At 51.9% G+C, this 21,642-nt stretch overlaps 1 long non-coding RNA gene across 1 annotated transcript in view; it reads left to right on the top strand.

The window, feature by feature from the left end:
• Nucleotides 1-1,114: 1,114 nt before the first annotated feature.
• Nucleotides 1,115-21,642, top strand: part of LOC128062006 (uncharacterized) — a 58,547-nt gene continuing 38,019 nt past the window's right edge. Inside the window, exon 1 of the long non-coding RNA XR_008200791.1 lies at nucleotides 1,115-1,139. This is a non-coding gene — a long non-coding RNA (uncharacterized LOC128062006). The remainder of the gene's footprint in view (nucleotides 1,140-21,642) is intronic.

The following is a 21,642-nucleotide window of genomic DNA, read 5'->3' as shown; positions in this document are numbered from 1 at the left end:
AATTCTGAAACAGGCTCAGAGAGGGTGAGTGATCAGACAGAGGTCACACAGCTTAAACTTACTGCCTGTGTAGCTTGTAAAACAACAAACTAAACACCCGCCCCCACCCCCCCAAAACCCCAGAGTGCCCTTTATTGGGGGGGGGGGTTACCATTAATGAGGCACTGTGGCAAGCCTCCTGAACAAAACCAGCAGCAGCAACAACAAATCCGCTGCCGTTTATCAGCGCTTACGCAATGTCAGGGATCTTGGCTCGTCCCACAATCGTCTCAGTTAATTCTCCAGACAATTCTAGGACGTGCGTCTTTCGAGCCCATTTTACGGATGGGGAAACTGAGGCTTAGAGGCTGAGGCCTTTTCCCAGGGCCGCAGCAGGCCTGGCACCGGGCCTGCCCAGCTCCCCGGGAGGCTGCGGGAGGGCCAGGTGGCATGCAAGGAGTTAAGCGGTAGGCAGTGCTGTGGCTCCGCGCGAGGAGCGCGCCGGGCTGAGGCGTGCTGCTGGCGGCGGCGGCGGCGGCGGCAGCGGCGCTGGGAGCTCGGGCTCCAGAGACGTGAAGTCCGGGGGAGCGAGCGAGGCAGGGAGGGAGGCAGCGAGAGAGAGGGAGGCGAGGCGGCCGGAGCCCCGCGCTCAGCCGCAGCCCGCGCCCAGCGCGCAGCGGGCCCGGGCATCCCCGGGCGGGTGCCTGCGCGGGGCCTCGCCTTGGCGCGGGGCACCCGCAGTGCCGCCCGCCCGCCAGCCCGCCCGAGCGCCAGGCTCGCAGGAGCCCGGTTTGCACTTCCTCTCGCCTCCGCCCGCCTCCCCGGCTCACCGGCTGGCGTCGCCACCGCCTCCTCGTCCCCGGCCACCGCTGTCGCCGCTGCTGCAATCCAGGACGCACACTCTTCCACTTTCCCGCTGGAGGCGCGGAGGATGCCCCTTGCACCAGACCCGAAGAAATAGCCCCTCGGGCCTCCGGGAGGAGACTGGGCGGCGAGAAAGAAAATCCAGTCTCCCTTTCCTGGATGCCACTGCAGCAGCTGGCAGCTGGGAAGGCGCCCACAGAGCGGGTGCGCCAAGCGGGACGCGAGAGTCGCAGAGAGAGACCCCGGGCGCTGGCTGGGCTCCGTTGGCAGAGTTTGCAAGTGACTGAGACCCTCAGGTAAGGGCAAAGGGGCCTGGTCCTGCTAGCAGGGGGGCCTTAGGGAGAGGGCATAGAGCTGCTGCAAAGGGTATCTGTCCCCCACCTGGGCTGCTGATTCCAGATGCTGCCTGGAGCCTGGGGTTCAGTGTCCAGAGCCAGGTGAGTAGAGAACCCCCAGTGGTGACAGCCCGGCCCTGGGTGGATGACAAACTTTCTCTCCTCCCGCAGAGGGGTTGGTCATGCTGGCTTATCCTTTGTCCTTCCTCCAGGCGCCCCCTCGGTTCCCAAGATAGGACGTCTAGGGCTTCTCAGCTGACCTGGGCCGGGGGGAAGGCAATGGGCCCCCTTCATTTGATTCATGAATCACCCCCTTCTTGGCCAGTTAGAGTTCTGAGGGAGAAGGAGCTGGACGTATTTTCAAGTTGACTTTACAGGGTCCTTGTTGGGGGTAATACTCTGGTAAACGAGATTCCCCATCATCTGGAGAAGAAGCCAGGGCTGCCCGGGTGATGAATTCTGTGTAGGGTGCTTTGCAGTCTTGCTTATGTCCATTCTGGTGCGTGCGTGCGTATGTGTGTGTGTATGTGTGTGTAGAGGGAAGCAGGGGGACCTGTCCAGACAGATCGCCCCCATCCAAGCCCTTCCAGCAGCCCCAAGCGTCATCGCCGGAGCCGAATCACCTCGCTGGCAGAGACGCTAGAGACAGGGGATCAGCTCCCGTTCCTTGCAGCTCCTTAGATGAGCTAAAAATTTGGGAGAAGTTTCCTGAGCTGCTCAATGAGGCCATTCAGATTGGGGCCTGGCTAGGTGCAAACTTCAGCAGAAAAGAGATTGGAATGGACATTTGGATGGGGACCCCTGGCACTGTCATCCTCAACTCTGAGGCTGTGGGTGGTCTGTCACACCCCAGGCCCTTCGAGGCTCTGCAGAGCCCAGCACATAGCTCATGAGTTTGGCCAGATCGCTTTTTTCCTCTTAAGGAAAAACATGCTCCAAAGAGGCCACCTGGTCTCCAGGGGTCATTTTTGGAGCCATCCCTGTTGTCACAGCCCCCAAGATGGAGTCTTGCTTCACTCCCTAGGGTTCCAGCCTGGGGCCGGGGTCATCTCCATGAACTAGTTGGTCCGTGAGGCAGGCAGTGGAGGTGCTTCTGTTTGTGACCTAACGGACCTAACGGATGTATTCCCCTGGCCCCGTGGCAGACCTGGTGTCTGCCTCTAGGGAACAACATTGCTGCGTGGTTCCAGGACAGTGCTTGAGGCATAAGGTGGGAGTCTGAGGACCTGCTGCTGTTGCTTGGGATTCTGACCTGGGGCCAGGCAGGCTACGAGCTGCCTCTCTAGGCTGCCAGGACCCGGGGATGCTTCGAGGGTGTCAGAGGCTGGTATTTGATGTCCTGGGGAAACCCCGTCTTCGGGTCAAGAGGTTGAACGTCAAGTCGGCCATCAATCTGCTATGTGAGTTTGGGCAAATCACTCGACCTCTCTGAGCTCCAGTTGCTGCTTCTGTAAAAAGGAAGAGATTTCCTATATCCCCAGAGATCCAGACATTCTTACAGCCCTGAGTGACTGTCAGAGATGAAATCCTCCAAATCCCAGCAGGTGGTGTAACATAGTGTGTAAGAGGTCTAGGACTGAGGCACATCTGAGTCTGACCCATCACTTCGCCCTCTGAACCCCGGTCCCTCTGTAGTACAGTGAGGAGCTGATAGCCGAGACAGTGCGTGGGAGGTGCTTGGTGCACCTGGTGAGGCTGGGGCTGCACGAGTGCAGCAGCAAGGCTGTCTGTTTTGAGTCTTGCACACGGGCCTCTGGGTGCTGTTGTCCCCAGGGAGGCTGGCCCTGAGCACCAGGTGACTGATCCTTGGCTGGGGAGCAGGGCCCTTGTTCTCTCGGATCATCTGACACCTGCAGTCTCCCCCCCGACCCCCCCACCCCCCACTACTCGCTCCTTCCTCATAAAAGCACTTCTGGACCAGCAGCTCCTAGTGGGGAGCCCCAGGCGGTCTAGGAGCACTGGATGCATCCAGCTGCTGCGTCGCCATGACAACAGGAGGTAGAGGTAAGCTGTCTCCATGGCTCCAACTTTGCAGCTGTGGAGGGATGCAGGGCAGAGAAGTTCAGTATATCTGGGCAGTCCTCCATCTTCTGAGGCTGTCTGATCAGGCGAGGCTGCTGTTCCCTGCAGGAACAGCCACGCCGGGAAAGTGTCTTGTGTACGTGTGTGTGTGGGCAGGTGGCTGAGATTGTGGAGGAAGGCTGTCAGTTAGCCAGTCTTATTTCTTTCTGAATGGTTCCAAGGCTTGGGATATCTACATCCCTCCCTGTACTAGGTAACCCCTGTGCTGTGCTCAGCTGCTCAGCCGTGTCCGACTCTTTGCGACCCCCTGGACTGTAGCCCGCCAGGCTTCTCTGTCCGTGGGGATTCTCCAGGCAAGTATACTGGAGTGGGTTGCCGTGCCCTCCTCCAGAGGATCTTCCCAACCTAGGGACTGAACCCAGGTCTCCCGCATTACAGGCGGATTCTTTACTGTCTGAGCCACCAGGGAAGCCCTGGGTCCGTGCTAAAACCTCCACAGGGAAGACAGACCTCATCTTGGCCAACACGGAGTGAGTTAACAGGCATGCAGCCTGGCCTGGAGTGGGAGCAGCTCCACCATGTGTTAGCTCTTATCTGCGGGCTCGACTTCCAGGATTCAGAAAACGAACAGTTTGCTTTCCTGGTGGAATAGGACGTGTGTGTCTGTATAGACACATGTGTGTAACGTGTGCCTCTGTATAGGTTCTCATGTAGTATGCATACGTGTGCTCATGTGAGTATGAGTCACATAAAACCCTGGAGCATGTGTGGGCACATGTGAGACTAGTGTCCGTATGAGTGTGTACTCGTGAGATTGCCTGTCCATGGACTTAGGCATTTGTGTGTGTGTGCACGTGCCTGTGTGAGGCAGTGTGAGTGTGGGTATGCATAAGCAACTGTGAGTGTTAAGCCGTTGTGTGTGTGTGATCAGATGCACACATGTGTCGTGAGGGTCTGTGTGCCAGTCTCTGTGTTTGAGGAGCTATGTGGGGTGGCCAGGGCACATGTGTATGTTGTCTGTGTGGGCATCTGTGGGCACCTGCGTGTGTGTGCACGTACGCACCTGTGTGCAGTGACATGAGTGTAAACTTGCAGTTGCGTCTACATGTTTCTCGGTGCACCTTTGTGTCTCTGCGCGTGCGTGTGTACAGCACTGCACACTCCTCATCCTTTGTGTGAGTGTGCCTGTCTGCTGTGGTGCAGCCTCTGTGAGTGTCTCTGTGTGCATGTGTGAGGTTCTGAGCACGTGTGTCTGTGAGTGAGAGAGGGCACATTTGACTGTGTCTCTGTGTATGTGTGCGTTTCTATGGATGTGTACCTGTGTGTTTTGCAGTGTGAACTTAGTCATCTGTGTGTGTACACGTGTGTTTCTGGGTGTGTGCCCCTGCGTGAAGCGTTGTGCTTGGTTGTGTCTCTGTGTATATGTGTGTGTTTCTTAGTGTTGCTATTGGGTTTGTGTTGCTGTGTCCATTTGAGTGCGTCTCAGTGTGCACGTGAGGTGTCTCCGAATGTGTTTCTGGATGTTGCAGTGTGGTGTTTGTGCGTGTCTCCTGTGTGTGCGCAAGTTTCCGAATGTGTGTGCCTAGGATGAGGCCTTGTGTCTTTTTACCCGTCCCTGGGTGTAGGATGTGTGTTTCATGTGTTTGCCTGTCTGTGGGGCAAAGTAACTTCTGTGTGTGTCGCATGTGTGTGTGTGTGTTTCTGAACATGTGCATCTGTGCAGGTGAGACTCGGTGTCCACAGGGCTGATAAGGTGTTGAGGGCGCTGTAAACACTGCTGAGAGCGTCCTAACAGAACACGTCTCTGAGCCTTTAAAGGCTCCTCTTCTGTGTGCTCTGCACGTCTGCACTGTGCTTGAGTGCGTACCTGCCGAGTGTTGATTCAGTGATCAGTGGTGCCAGCTCTGAGCAGAGTGTTGGGGTGTCGGATGTTCATTTTCCCAAGTGCCTTTGCTCTGAAGCTGTGTCTTCCTCTGCCCCCCACCTCCCTCAGCCCCCAGGACAACCCACATCTCCCCCGCCAGAAGCCTGCACTTAGGCCACTCACCGAACAGACTCACAGATGTTCAGAGCGCAGGTATAATTTTAGGCAGAAGGTCTGAACATAGGCAGCCTAGGATGCAATGAACATTTCGACAGCAGTGTTTCTAATTAAGAGCAACTTGTTTTCCTTAAATAAACAAATCAAGTGAGGAAAGAAATTGCCCGAGATTAATGGCTCCCCGGAGCAGGTCCAGATGTTGGGAAGGTGAGGTTGGGGGTCCCCACAGACTGCCAGTGTTGCTGCTGGGGTCTTCCAGATTTTGACCAGGAGTTGATGGCACAGGGGCTGCAGAAGCTGTGAGGCGAGCAGGCCAGGGCAGTGTGAGAACCCTTTCTGAGGTTTGCCTAGTGTTTGGTTGTTGGGGGAAACACATCCCTGGCCCGAATTCCTCCCTCCTCCCTGTATCCATGCCCTTAGCCATGAGATGTGGCTGTTCTTCCCACTCAAGAGGCAGGCAAGGTCTGTGCTCCTCATCCTTCACTTCAGGTTTGGCCTTGTGTTTTCCTCTGGCCATCGGTGGAAGTGATAGAGTGTCCTTTCCAAGCTTCGGTGTCCAGGGGCCTTACATGTTTCTGCCATGGCTGGGAGAGGTGCTCCACCAAGGTAGCTGCCCCTTCCCCCTAGCCTGGCCCCAGAACAGACACATGTTGAACTACCCTTAGCCGAAACCTCAGTGAAGAGTCTAGCTCAGCCATGCTCCAGCTTGCCACTAACAGATCAACTAATTAAATCCGTATATTTCTGGGGCTTTCTGGTTGTTTGTTACATTATTGTGATTATAGCTAACTGATGCAGTTGCCAGTGGTCTGTATTTCCTGCTCCTGTGGGACCCCTGGTACTCATTCAGAGGTGTACCATGTACTTCTCTCCATGGATACCCCATTCCTACCTGGATCTCTGCTCATCCCAACATCAGCAGTGTTAATAATAATAATAACAGCTAATGTTTATGGAGTGCTTACCAGATACCATGCCAGAGGTTTTATATACACATATATACATATACGTATATGTATACATACACATAGATACATATATATATGTATATCTCATCATACTCACAACTACTCTCTGAGATATTTCTGTTATGACTTCTGGTATAACCTGTGAGGCTCAGAGGGATGAATTGACAACTCAGGAGAGGCATCGCTGGGATTTGCACTCAGATCACCAGATGTCAGAGACCATGCCTTTAACCACGACGTCATCTTGCCTCCCCAATGCTGGCAGGCATGTTTGCCATTCTTGGGAAGCAAGCACACACTTGGCCTTCACATTGGCTCACCTGGAGGTTAGGTGGGCAGGAATGAATTAGATCACAGACATGAAAAGCGTCTCTTTGGTTGAGGGGAGACTTGTTCATTCTCTCATCCACGTATTCGTTCTATATTGAATGTCAAGATCTGCTGATGCTCAGCATTTGCTCAGAGTCTTCTAAGAGTCATACTTTGTCCTGGGCCCTGAAGATACAGAAATGGCAGACCCCAATTCTGTCCTTGAGGACCCTACAGTTTGGGGAGGAACCAGGAGGCCCTGGGTTCTGGAGGCAGATTAAACTGGAGTCCAGCCCAGCTTCCCTATTACTATCTGAGACCCACATTTCTTGAGTCTCGGGTTGAGGACAGAAGCTTCAGTGTGCCACCTTGCTGCTGCTGCTGCTGCTGCTAAGTCGCTTCAGTCGTGTCCGACTCTGTGTGACCCCAGAGACGGCAGCCCACCAGGCTCCCTCGTCCCTGGGATTCTCCAGGCAAGAACACTGGAGTGGGTTGCCATTTCCTTCTCCAATGCATGAAAGTGAAAAGTGAAAGCAAAGTTGCTCAGTCGTGTCCGACTCTGTGCAAACCCCATGGACTTAGGAAATAACATAAGGACGGCATGTGCCTCAGTTTGCTCATCTGTAATATGGCAATGATAATGACAGTGCCTTCTCCCAGAGTTGTGATGAGTATTTACTAAGTAAGCTCAGCCCGTCAGCCCTGGGCATTGTGAAAGGGGACTTTGGCCGAGGTTGCACAGGGTTGGTGACAGAGCTGAGGTCAGAACCTGGGCCTTCTACATCCTGACCTGTGACAGGGCCACAGTCCCTTAGATCCCACGCTGCTTTCGCATGTGAGCGTATTCATTTCTTACTGCTGCTGCAACAAATGACCACAAGTACAGGCACTTAAAACAATGTGAACTTATTCTCATTGCTAGGGATTAGAAACCTAGAATGGGTCAGCAGGGCTCTGTTCCTACTGGACTCTCAAGGGGAGGAACATTTCCATGCCTTTGCTATGGCCTGGAGGCTGCCCACATTCAGAGGCTGGTAGCCCCACGTCACTCTGACCTCCGCCTGCATGGTCATGTCTCCATCTCTGACTTCTGAGTTCCCTGCCTCCCTTATTAGATGCGCTTCTCTCGTAGCTCAGTCCGTAAAGAATCTGCATGCAGTGCAGGAGACCCGGCTTTGATTCCTGGGTCAGGAAGTTCCCCTGGAGAAGGAAATGGCAATCCACTCCAGTATTCTTGCCTGGAAAACCCCATGGACAGGGGAGCCTGGCGGGCTACAGTCCCTGGGGTCGCAAGAGTCAGACACGACTTAGCGGCTAAACCACCACCACCACCTTATTAGATGGCATTGGGCCCCCTCAGATAATCCAAGATAATCTTCCCATCTCAAGATCTTTAACTTACTCGTATCTGCAAAGCCCCTTTTACTATGTAGGGCAACATCACCATAGGTTCAAGGAATTAGGACACGGATATCTTTGGAGAGTAGTTATTTGGCTCCCAGGCTTCCCTGATGGCTCAGACAGTTTGATCCCTGGGTCAGGAAGATCCCGACCGAGAGAGCATGGCAACCCACGCCAGCATTCTTGCCTGGAGAATCCCATGGACAGAGGAACCTGGCAGGCTACAGTCCATGGGGTCAAAGAGTCAGCCACAACTGAGCAACTAACATTTTCACTTCTTTTTCTTTATTTGGATACCACGGTGGAAAAAAACAAATGAATCATTCCCCATTCATTGATTCAATACATATTTATTGAGTGCTTAGGTGCACCAGGCTTGAGTATTTCCTGAGCATCGACCATGTACCTAGGTCTGTCTAGGTCCTGAAGATGAAGTGTTGAGCAAACAGACAGAGGCCCTGCTGTCCTGGGGGGTTGATTCCAGGAATGGGAGTCAGAACAGCAATGCATAAATAAATAACTGAACAGCTTAAATTTAAATAGTGATGAGTTCAGTGAGGGAAACACAGCAGGTGTGGAGGTGGTGTCTTCTAACAGCCCCTGTCGGGGTCCTCTGCGTCGAGGAGCCTTCCTCCCCTACCTCTTCTGGTCTGGGGGTGGGCATGGTCTTCCTCTGCTGCCAGGCCCTGGGTGCTGCACTCCCCACCCCTGGTGGCTTCTCTACACTCTGCCCTCCATTGTAAGTGTGCTTGGTCACCCCATTGGGGTGAGCTGTTACCCGCTGGTCCCTGACCAATACGGGTGCTTTTGATGTGCCAGGAAATGTGCCCTGTGCAGGGCACACTCATTGATCCTTACAACATCCCTCCAAGGAAAATGCTCATTTACCCTCTTTCTCAGGTAAGGAGTATAGCCACGTTCACAGCATCTTTATTCACAATGGCAGACAGGTGGAAGCAACCCAAGTGTCCATCGACATGGGATAAAGTATGCTCCATCCATGCCGTGGAATATTACTTAGCCTTAAAGCGGAGCAAAATTCTAACACACACCACAACAAGGATGAACCTCAAGGATGTTTATGCTAAGTGAAATAAGCCAGATACAATAGGACAAACACTGCATTGTTCCACTTTGACTTTCTTAAAATAGTCAGATTCAGAGAGACAGGAAGTAGAATGGTGGTCTCCGGGGGCTGGGGGAGGGGAGAAATGGGGAGTTGGTGTTTAACGGGATCGAGTTTCCGTTTGGGAACATGACTGTTCTAGAGATGGACGGTGGTGACGGTTGCACGACGCTGTGAATGTCCTTAACACCACTGAACTGCACACTTAAAATGGTTACTGTAGGAAATTTTATGTGTGTATGACATCGCCGACTTAATGCAAAGAAGTCTGAGCCAACTCCAGGAGACAGTGAAGGACAGGGAAGCCTGGCGTGCTGCAGTCTATGGGGTGGCAAAGAGTCAGACACGGCTGAACAACAACAACAACAGATTTTGGCAGGATGAAAGCGAAGTAAATAAGTGAAAGTCTAGAGAGGACTTCCCTGGTGATCCAGTGGATAGGAATCCACCTGCCAATGCAGGGGACACGGGTTCAGTCCCTGGTCTGGAAAGATTCCTCATGCTGCAGGGCAGTTAAGCCCATGGGCCACAGCTACTGAGTCCATGCACGCTAAAGCCCACGCTGCACAACAGGAGAAGCCACTGCAAGCAGAAACCTATGCCCTGAGACTAGAGAAGGCCTGGGCGTAGCAATGAAGACCCAGTGCACCCAAAGATGAAGAAATAAATTAAAAAAAAACTTTTTTCCTAAAGTCTGGAGAGGCTAAGATTGGAACCAAAGATCTGACCCTAGAGCCCATGTTCTCTTCCCCATACAACATGGTCTCACCCCCAGAGCACTATGCACACCCAAAAGTGGGTGTGCAAGGAGAGTGTGAAAACAAGCTGGGAGAATGTGGACTGGGGCTTTGCACGCAGCAAAGGGAAGACCTGAGGTGTTGAGGAACCCGTGGGATGCTGGCACCATGCACTCCCTTTCATCAAGGTTCACCCACTGGTCTGTTTGACAGATTTTTATTGAGCACCTACTGTATGCCAGACCTTGTGGAGAAAGTGAGGAGAAAAACAAGACCCCAACCTGCATATAATTACAACTTGAAGTAACTGCCAGAATTTAGGGCCTCTGAAATGGAAGACTTCCTTGAGAGAGAGAAAAAAAACAGAGCCTGGCTCTGAAGGATGAAGAGGATTGACCAGGTGGAGAAGGCTGGGAAGATAGGAGAGCCAGCACGTGCAAAGGCCCTGAGGTGAGGACAGCTGCATGAATCAAAGACACGGACGCACTTCCAGACTAGGAAAGAGCTGGCACACAGCCAAGTGGACCATTCTCAGGGCCTCGCCAGCCCCGTGAGTGCTCTGCTCTCTATCCTTCCAGCAGTGGGAGGCCTTGGACAGATTTTAAGTACAGGGAGTGAAATGATTCTATTAAACCCCAGCCAGAGCAATAAGAAGAAACTGCACCCCCACATGAGGTGGGAGCCCATTGAAATGCCCACAAAGAGGGAGCTGGGCCTACTGCAGCGATTTCAGGATTTCAGCTTCATTATGCAAAACACACAGCTTTCCAGGGGAGAGGTAGGCTTGGCAAAAAAGAGTCAACAAATTAGTTTTTTAATCTGCTTTAAGTTGCTAAAACGCCCTGTCTCCCTTCCATTGTCACCTGACGGGCTGTGGGCTATTTTCACTTTTATCAGAGAATTTTTTTTTTTAATTAAAGGAGTTTTTCCTTTTGAAAAACAAATCCCAGCTGTGTTCTGATAAGATAGAATTAAAAACGGCATGGGGGGAGGGGGGAAATGCCACAGAAAGCTCTGACTTTTCTCCTTCTGTATCTGAACTGATTTAAATAATAATTATATGTTTCATTTTGATGCAGCCTCTCCTCAGCCCTTCCTGGCCTCCCCCAAATCACCAGAATGTACCAGCTGCTCCACACATAGGATGCTTCTAAAATTCCCAACTCTTGGCCCCTAGAGAGAGAGAGAGAGAGACAGCCCTATAAAAGACTGAGCTGCTGCCGCCAAGTCGCTTCAGTCGTGTCCAACCCTGTGCGACCCCATAGACGGCAGCAGACCAGGCTCCCCCGTCCCTGGGATTCTCCAGGCAAGAACACTGGAGTGGGTTGCCATTTCCTTCTCCAATGCAGGAAAGTGAAAAGTGAAAGTGAAGTCGTTCAGTTGTGTCTGACTTTTCGCGACCCCATGGACTGCAGCCCACCAGGCTCCTCCGCCCATGGGAATTTCCAGGCGAGAGTACTGGAGTGGGTGCCGCTGCCTTCTCCGGATAAAAGACCGAGAGTTCTGACCTAACAGCTTCAGGTTCAGGGCAAAAGTTGCTCGAATCCAAGCGCTGCGAATTCACAGCTGTGTGACCTCAGGTAATTCATTTCAATTAGCTTCTAACTGCGTACATGCATGCTAAGTTGCTTCTGTCGTGTCTGATTCTGGGACCCCTTAGACTGTAGCCCACCAGGCTCCTCTGTCCGTAGGATTCTCCAGGCAAGAATACTGGAGTGGGTCGCCATGCCCTCCTACAGGGGATCTTCCTGGCCCAGGGATTGAACCTGGGTCTCTTATGCCCACTGCATTGGAAGATGAGTTCTTTAGCACCACCTGGGAAGCCCTAGCTTCCCACTACTCATATGTAAAGTGGAAATAATGATAGTAGTTATATTCGTTGGATCCTTCTGGTTGTAACTGACAGAAAGTCCGACTTCAATATCATTACACTCTTATTCTCAGGCAAATGAGGACTGTATAGCTTCATGTAACTGGCAACTAGCTTCAGATTTGGCTTGATCCAGGAGTTTGATAGCATCACATATCATTCTCTCACTTGCTCTCTCTCCCTCCCTCCCAGTGTGTCTCTTTTCTCCCCCTCCCGATCTCTTGACTCTCCTTTTCCTCGGTGGTGGGCTTTCCTTCTCCGGTGGCTCTGGCTATCTTCATTTTTGCACAAATGCCTACCAGTAACTCCATAATTACATAGTGTCGGCCGCAAGCCCTCCTCCCACTAGTCCTGGAATTGAGAGTTTGTAGGTTTCCTGAAAGTGACAGTGACTTAGCAGCAGCAGCAGGTTTCCTGAAATCAGAGAAAATGACTATACTGTTCAGTCAGATTGAGGTCATATGGCCACCTTGGACCTTCCTTGGGTGGGGAGGCTGTGAATCAGCTCTTGTGGTTTCCTGAATCACAAAGACCAATAGCAGAAGCAGGATGGGTCCCCAAAGGATAATCAGGACCCAGTTAACCTGAGCAAAGGAAGTAAATGCTGGTCACACTAAAATGACCTTTCTACTGTTGTCACCTCAGAGGGTTGTTGTGAGGTGAAGATTAAGTGATACTGATCAGGCAAGGTGCTTAGCGCTGAGCCCGGCATGCAGTGTACACAGTCAATGCTATTTCTACTACTTCTGTGCTGTGATTGACCTGTGATAATATAGGCCAGGGAGGGGCTCTGTGAGTACTGAGGGTGATGGGAGACGCCCATGACCAGATGACTCAGCCTCGGCACCCCACTGGCCCCTGGGAGTCTTGGGCCTGTCCATTCCCCTCCAGTTTTGATTGCCAAAAGCCATCATTCCCTAACAAACCACATGTCATGGATCACTTCACCGGCTAAAAGCTGGTGATGGCTCAAAGGACGCAGGGAGGGGTGACAGATGCTGCCGGGGGCAGGCAGGTCCCCTAGGAGGGGCAGAAACCTGGGGCACCAGCTACAGGGAGCACCCACTCCCATCCAGCTGTCTCCCCATGCCTCTCAATGGTCTTTAAGGTGTTATGCACAGCCTCTACCTGCTTGTAAATGTTGGTCACCCAATTCAGGCAATTTTGAAACACAGGACAGAGCAAACAGGCGTGTCTGTGGGCTCAGCTGGACCTCTGTTGTAAACCCAGGTCTCCCCGACACGGGGGACATGGAGCCTGTTCTGTCTGAACCACAGAGAGCTGGTGTTGGGGATGCCCTCGGAAGACGCGCCAGCCCATTGTTCCAGAATCGAGTCGTGTGCCGCCCGCCTTCAGCGTCCCCCTGGATGTCCCCACAGAAGTTCCTTTTCATTCTGAGCCACGCCATTTGTAACAGGCTCCGCGGATGTCTTCAGTGCGAACGGCCGCTTAGAAGCAGTTCATTTTGCTGCCTGAGATTATTAATGTTCTCTCTGATTTCCTGCTTCACTCTATTGATTTCCTGGGATAAAACTTTCTCTGCAGAGGCTGTGAAGGTAATTCAGCTGCATCCCTCCATGTGAGGGAGGGTTGGATCCTGGCTCTCCCATCCCACTTCCTGCTGTGTGACAGAGGGCAAATCACTCTGCCTCTCTGAGCCTTGATTTTCTCTTCTGCAACCTGGGGGGGAGGTCCTCAGAGCTCCCGCCTCCTAAGGAGGTGTCGGTCACACGGCAGGCACGCACCAGCCTCAGCTCCTCCTGTGCAACTCCAGCCCCAGTGACCTGGGAAAATGAGAGACACACTTGTCTGTGTTTAACACCCTCTCTGTGGAAGGCTCTTTCCAAGCGTGGGTTGCTGTCCAGTCACTCAGTCGTGTCCGACTCTTTGCGACCCCATGGACTGCAGCACATCAGGCCTCCCTGTCCATCACCATCTCCCGGAGTTCACTCAAACTCATGTCCGTTAAGTCAGTGATGCCATCCAACCCTCTCATCCTCGGTGGCCCCCTTCTCCTCCTGTCGTCTTTCCCAGCATCAGAGTCTTTTCCAATGAGTTGCCTTCTTTGCATCATGTGGCCAAAGTATTGGAGCTTCAGCTGCAGCATCAGTCCTTCCGATGAATATTCAGGGTTGATTTCCTTTAGGATTGACTGGTTTGATCTCCTTGCTGTGTCCAAGGGACTCTCAAGAGTCTTCTCCAGCACCACAGTCTGAAACCATCAGTTCTTTGGCACTCAGCCTTCTTTCTGGTCCAACTCTTACATTTGTACATGACTACTGGAAAAATGATAGCTTTGACTATATGGACCTTTTTGGCCCACAGCAGCCCTGAAGCTTGTGGCCTTATATCATTCTCCTTATTTACAAATGAGGAAACTGAGGCTCTGAGAGGAGAAGGGATCTGCCCAAGGTCACACAGCTAGGGGATGCCAGAGCTCAGACTTGAACTCTAGCGTGCCGGCATCTGGCAGCCCTGGCTCTTGAGAGGGGCGCTACCTTCTACGGGAACCAGCTGCATTCACAGAAACTCATGGGCACCAAGGGCCCCTTAGCAATGGGCTCTAGACCCATCTCTGCTGCTAACTTGCTGCGTCACCTCAGGAGACTTTCTGGGCCTCTCTGGGCCTTTGTTTCCTACGCTCCTTAGACTCATGTTGCTCCCTTCCAGCCTCAGGGCCTTTGCAGATGCTGTGCTATCTGCCCAGCATGGGCCCCTCTCTGCCTCCAACCTTCTTTACCTGGTTAATTGCAACTCCACCTTCGCGTCTTGGGTGAAGCATGCTTTCTGAGAACTCCTGTGGCGTTCCCCTCGGCCAGATAAGATCTCCTCCATTGCGTGCCTCCCCAGATCCACCTCTTTCCTCCAGGGTTTGTGAGTCCAGTGCTGGGTGATGATTTAACTAACCTGTGTCAGCTCTGCCAGAACTGCCCACTTGGGGAGTCAGTTAGATCTCTTCCTACACCCACACTCCAAGCCTGCCATATATTTAGAGCAAAACTTAAAAAGAGCCCTTAGGACCCTCAGATACTGCTGGTAGGACTATGAATTAGTACAACTGCTTTGAAAAACTGCTGTGCAACATTACATACATCCTCTAATCTGCTATTGTACTTTGGGATAGAGACTCAATAGAAACGAGGATATGTGTTCTTTTTATACATGTAGTATTTGTAAGCATGAGAAGCCAGAAACTACCCAGGTGTCCATTATGGTAGAATAGATAAATAAAATGAGGTCCCATCATAACATGGAATAGTACACAGCAGTGAAAATGGACTGGCTACAGCTTCATGCCACAAATAATGCCTAGCAAAAAAATCCAGACACAAAAGGACAGATGTGTGTGCATGCCTGCTAAGTCACTCAGTTGTGTCCAGCTGTTTCTGATCCCTATGAACTGTAGCCTACCAGGCTCTGTCCATGGCATTTACCAGGCAAGAACACTAGAGTGGGTTGCCACGCCCTCCTCCAGGGGATCTTCCCAACTCAGGGATCAAACTCACTTCTATTATATCTCCTGCATTGGCAGATTCTTTACCACTTGCACCACCTAGGAAGCCCAAAAGGGCATATACTATACAATATGAATTACACAAAGCTCAAAATAGAAACTAAGCTATAGAGTTTAGGAATGCATGCATGCTTAGGTGAAAATATTATAAAGAAAAGCAAGGAAGAAATCGTCAGGATGGTCACAACCGTGGGTGAGGAAGGAGGGAGGGGTGATTAGAAAGGAGCACAGAGGGGGCTTTGGGGAGCTAGCTTTCGTTTCTGGCCCTGGAAGGTGGTTACATGGGTGTGTGTTCACTTTGCAATAACTCATCAAATTGTACCTCTTTGTTTTGTGTTTTCTTTTGTCTGTGGGTCATAGATCTCATGGAAAGACCCCCCTATACCCACCGCAGATAATTGCCTCTCGGGGGGAAATGCCACCTAGACCACACTGCCTTGGTTTATGCACAGAGAACATCTCTGTCATCCTGTTTAAGCAAAGGTTTCTCTACTTTCAGTGGCGTGGGGTGTGCCTCTCTATCCTATAAGCCCCCAGGATTCCAAATTTACACGTGTAAAAACAACCCAGTAGCTTTCTGTTTTGGCATTGAGGCCACCTGGCCGGAGAACATAATTATCCCCTTTTTCTCAGAACTTGATAAGCATGGGGTGAGGGTTGATGGCCCCAGAAGAAGAAAAAAAAAGAAAGAAACTAGGAAAGAAAGAGAAAAACAAAACCTGAGAAGCATTTTCAAGTTTCTAGTTTTGCAAGCTGCCGAAAGACAGGGCATCAGCTGTCCTGGATGGAGGGTCAGATAACATGGCTGGGGCAGAGCTCAGAATGAGGACTGGGGCTCCGAGGTGGGGCAGCTGAGTGCCCGGCCCTGAGGAGGGGCTGGACCCCCATCCAGGAGAACTGGGTCAGCAGACTTACTGCCCCAGATCTTTTCCAGCCATCCTGACCTCCGTTTCTGTGCAGATAGGAGGGTGGTCCTGGGCCCTGCTCTTGAACCTGAACCTTAGCTAGAGAGCAGAAATACCGTGATTTGTGTTTGTCCTTGGAGCTTGAGAGGGCTCCCCTGGTGGCTGAGATGGTCAAGATCCCACCTGCAATGCAGGAGACTCCAGTTCAATCTCTGGGTTGGGAAGATCCCCTAGAGAAGGGAATGGCAACCCACTCCAGTTCTCCTGTCTGGAAAATTCCACAGACAGAGGAGTCTGGGTGGGCTACAGTCCATGCAGTCGTAAAGAGTTGGACGTGACTGAGTGACTTTCCCTTTTAGAGCTCAACACGGGATGTATCAGGTCTTCCAGATGCTTCCAGAAGCCTGGCTGATGGTTTTGGGTTATTAACTCCCTTGATGATGAGCTTCATCCATTCTTTAGGAAATATTCATTAATCTCCTACTTACCATTCATTCAATAAACATGAATTGCACTTACTTTTTGCTGGACTCTGCTAAGCATCAGGGATATGATGAGAGTGACCAGCTGGTTTTGGTTTGCCAGGGATTTTCCCAGTTTAAGCACTTAACGTCTAAGTGTCCCGGGAACCCCTCACTGCCCCGCAAACCTGGACGGTTGGCCCGTGGTGAGCAGGATGCTTCTGATGACCAACCTCATAGAGCTCTCAGTCCAGTGGAGGAGGTAGGCAATTACAAACCAGTGCATCAGGAGGTGTGGGTTCCAAAGGAGGTCTCTCATACCAGTGGAGTGTTTCCAGGAAGGCTTCCTGCAGGAGGTGGCATCTGAACCAAGCCCTTCAGGAGGAGTAGGGCCAGGCAGAGCTGGAGAGTGGGTGAGGGAGAAAGACAGTATTCCTGATGGGAAAGAGAGCTAGAGGCCTGTTTTCAGAGGTGAATCAGGTGAACTGTGGCTGGTGGTAGAGAAGAGTAGGGTTGGGGAGAGGACCAAGGGAGGGGGGTAGGTCATGGATGACCTTTAGAGTTAGGGGGGCACTCACCTGGCATTTGGGAAACCTGGGTGGGAAGGGAAGGGAGAAGGGAAGTGAAAGCTCCAAATTTCTATTGAAAGATTGCCTGGGCTGCTGTATAAAGCGTGGAGGAGTAATTGACAGTGGAGGCGGGGGGTGGGAAAGGGTTAAGAATGGCTGGAAAGAGGCTGTTGGGCAGGGCTCTTCACTGAAGCTTCCTCATGCTCAGGCCAAGAGCCTCAGAGGCATCTTTGACTCCCGTGCTTCATCGGCTGCCCCACAAGCAACTCTGCGTAAATCCAGCCCTTCCTCGCCACCGTCACCCCGGTTCCTGGCTTCCCACACCCTTTTCCTCCAAAGCTCTTATCATCTCTAATCTACCATGTGATTGGCATGTTTATTTTGTTTACTCTCTGCTTCTTCCCTCAAGAACAAGGTGTCCTCAACCTCGAAGCTGTTGACATTTTGGACCACATAACTGTTTGTTGCTGGGAGCTGTCCTGGGCATTCTGGGATGTTTTAGTAGCATCCCTGGCCTCTCCACCCTCTAGATGCCAGTAGTACCCCCCTTCCTGGGAGGTGACAACCTAAAAAAAAAGCCTCTCCAGACTTTGACCAATGTCCCTGGCAGGGCAAGGGGGCAACATCGCCCCCGAGTCAAGACCTATCGCACAGGAATATATGTTCCGTGAGGACTGAGATCTTGGTGTCCTTGACCGTTGTTTCCCCGGCGCCTAGAACGTGAAGCTTGGCTCGCTTATAGTGGTGCTTACTGAATGTTTGTTGAATGAATGAGTGTGAGATGATAGGGTCGGGGACGGGCTTGGAAAACTGTGAAGGGCTTGGGAGATGGTAAAGTGATTGGATCAATAAATAGAACTACCTTTGTATTTATCATGGTGGTGATTGCAGCCCTCTTCATAGTCCTTTCATCATCTGACAGAGGAGGGTCAGAGTGGTTAAGTGATGTGAGAAAAGAAAAAACGTAGGAAATGAGTGGTGGAATCAAGCTTGAACCCAGATCTTTAGAAACCAAGTTCAGGGTCTTTTCAGGTGTCAGATACTGTCATATAATAACAACTATTTATTGAGCGGTTGTTACATGCCAGGTTCTGTGCTTTGGATAGATCGCCTCGTTGAAGCCTCTGACAACATCATGAGATTACTACTGTCATCCCATTGTTACAAGTGGAGACTGTGAGGATCAGAGAGGTGGAGTGAGTTGCCCAGAGTCACACAGCCAGGAATGGAACAGAGCTGTCTGCCTCAGGAATCTGAGGTTGACGCCCCTTTCCCCTGTTAGTAATGGCTTCACCCCAAAGTGCTTTAACCTTTCCCTCCAGTCTGCAAAGGAGAAATGATCAAAGGATTCCCACTGACATGTTAATTTTCAAGGCTGCATTTTGAAGTGTCCTGCAAGGAGATTCTGTAAATTTCACAAAGCCCCCTAGCCACGGAAAACCTCTTCCTGCTTAACCTTCATCTCCCTGGCCCCCTGCCTCTGTCTGATGGGGAAGGCTGTTACTCTTAACCACTCTGCTCTCCTTCCCCTCCGATCAGACAGATTTTAAATAAATAATTTCAGGGATGTGTCATGAGCTTATCCAAGGGGAAAGACTGGCACATTGTGGGAACCTACAGGAAGGAGACTCAGCTTATTTCAGGGGGTCAAGAGGGGCTCTCCAAGGAGGAGATGTGGAGACAGGGATGAGAAGGCTGGGTGGGAACTGACTGAGCAAAGGAAGGGGGTGGAGGATATTTGCGGGCCAGGGGGGCTCAGCTCGGGGAGATGGCATGTTGCAGGGGTGCATCGTGCATTTCTCCAGCAGCAGCTCAGAAGCAGCAAGAGGGAGGAGGTGCTGCAGAGAGAGACAGGCGGACTCCAGATGCCATCGTGCGTGCTTGGGAGTGGATCGCGGTCCTCGCCTTGGCCTTCCCTTTGGCAGTCTCTCTGTGCATCCCGTCCTGACCCTGGATCCAGAAGCAACACAGACAGCCCCCTCTCGGAAGTCAGGCCTGAAGCCCGTTGTGGCTCGCTGTGGCCAGGTTGAGCAGACACGCTGGGCAGACCTCCGTGAGAGGCTCTTAAAAAAAAAAAAAAAGAGCCTGTTGGAGCCGTGGACCAGCCTCCCTCTGCAGCCACTGGTCTGGCCCTGGGTCCTTGCCTCATAAACCCTCCTCTGACCTGAGTCTGTCTCCCAGGATGGGGCTCCTGGCCCCTCTGTGGCTGCCTCTCCTCCCCACCCCGTCCCCAGGGCTCAGCCTCTGCTCTGTGGGGGCCCAGTGTTGTTATGCTTCAAGGCTCCTCGGACTGTTCCTCACCGCATCACATGGTGTCTCCTAAGATTCTCGCTCCGATGAGGTCCTGCTGATTGGTTTACTGGTCTAGCTACTGACCTCCCATCTATAGCAGGAGCGTTTGGGGCTGGATAACTCCTGGTTGTGGGGGGCTGTCCTGTGTGCCTTGTAGGATGTTGAGCAGCGTCCAATGCCAGGAACACCACTCCCTTCAATTGTGGCAACCAAAATTTCTCCGGGCATTGCCGCGTGCCCCCTGGGGGACAAAATTGCCTCTAATTAAGACTGGTTTAGATCAATCATAACACATTCCTTGGGAATTGGCAAATCGCTACCTCCTTCCAAAGATAGGGGTTCTGTTATCCAAGTAGAGGGAAGGATATATATACACGAGATATGTAATAGTGTGCCATGCTTATTGCTGTAGAGAGCTCTTCCTTTTCCTTCCTCCCTCCCTCTGCCCCTTTGTCCCTCTCTTCCTGTCTTTTTCTTCCTTCTTTCTTCTTCCTTCCCTCTTCCTTCTTATTCCAACAAAACTTTCTGTACATTATTTATAAACACAGGCAGCTGGATCTGGCATTTGACCCTTTGGATACAGTTTACAGACTCTTGGAATTTATTTTAAAATGACAACCACAAAAGAAAACCAAAAGCCTCTCTTCCTTGAGGTAAAATGCCCCATCGTAAGGCTGGCACTGCCGTATTCACCACCTTCTTTATATAGTGTTACCCATACAATAGACAGTAAATCCATTCTTTTAAAAATTTTTACCCTTTCCTCCCAATTTTTAAATCGCAGTAGAATACACATAAGATTTACCGTCTTAACCGCTTGTAAGTGTACAGTTCGGTGTATTCGGTACACTCATACTTTTGGGCCACCCCACTGTCGTCCAGCTTCAGCATCTTTGGAGAAATTCTCAAGTTGCTGGGCCAGAGGCGGATGAGCCAGGATCGCCTGGACACAGCCTCTCAGTTTATATCTGGGGAAATTGACACCCGGGGCCGGGAAGGGACTTGCCAGGACACATCGCCAGTTAGAATCAAAGTCAAGATTAGAACCTAGGGCTCACTCTGCCCAGGGTCCCCTTCTTTGTGGCCACCTCCACCCACCCCGCCCCAGAATACCTTGCACACAAAGACGCCACATAAATATTTAGTGACCATGCTGGCCGGGGACTCCACCGAGGTGCTCCCTAGGGCTAATTCGGTTCCCTCCCTAATCTCTGGGAGGTTGGGAGATGAAAACCTACTCCAGACGCTAATGACCAATTAATTACTTTCTTTGGCCAGATAACACATCTCATCTTTTTTTTTCTAGAAATTCCTTCCCCCCTCCCCACTCCCACCACCACCACCACCAGGGTCTGATCCCTTCTTTGCAACAGCTCCCTCTACTCTCTCCGCACCCGCCCCTGCCCACACCGGGACACCAGACGGCAGGCAGGACGGCTGCTCTGCGATAAGCGGGCCATCGATCCCCTTTCCACCCTCCTGGACCCGTCTAAGGGTGACTAGGGAGCTTCAGTTACCCTCACAATAACAGCATTTAGCCAGACCCTCCTCCTCCGGGATGCACAGAGGCAGAAATTGCAGGGAGAGTAAGAGAAAGAGGGAAACAAAACCCAGCAAGGCTGCCCATTCCGAAGGTGACGCAGTGGGAGAAGGACGCCTGACCAGCTCTGATTTCTGAGTTGTGTTTTTTGTTTTGGTTTTTTTTTGAAAGTGCCTCTGCACAGCTTGTTTTCTCCACTGGCAGGCTGATAGGGGACGGCGCCCAAGGCAGGACCAAGTTAGAGGCTCTGTTCAGACAAGCGAGGCAAGGGTCCAGCCTGTGCTGGGAAGGGCAGGGGCCAGGAGAACAAGGGCTGTGTGTGTTCATAGGCACAGGGAGGGGAACCACAGGCTCCAGCCAGGTGCCGGATGCCCTCAGAAATCCACGAGGCTGGAGAAATACTGGGGTGGGTGGCATTGGTGGTAATCGAGATAGCCGTGAGCAGAGCTCTTTAAAGTGAGCTGCATTTGGGATGATGACAAATTCCCCCTCTTGGTGGCCAAGTCTGCTAGGGATGAAGGTGGGACTCCCAGGAATGAGCCAAGCCCACCGAGGAGGATGAGGGGAGGGCTGGATCTTCCTGCCCTGGAAACATCGAAGAGCCCAGGGAAGGAGTGGCAAGCTCAGATGTCCTTGGGGGCCACGCAGGTGACCTGACGCAGGCCCCATAGGACTCAGTTTACCATGGTTGATCACTGAGCTAGGTTCA

The sequence above is a fragment of the Budorcas taxicolor genome, chromosome 17, assembly GCF_023091745.1.
Source record: "Budorcas taxicolor isolate Tak-1 chromosome 17, Takin1.1, whole genome shotgun sequence".
Taxonomy (NCBI): Eukaryota; Metazoa; Chordata; class Mammalia; order Artiodactyla; family Bovidae; genus Budorcas; species Budorcas taxicolor.
This window is presented reverse-complemented; position numbering and strand designations above follow the sequence as displayed.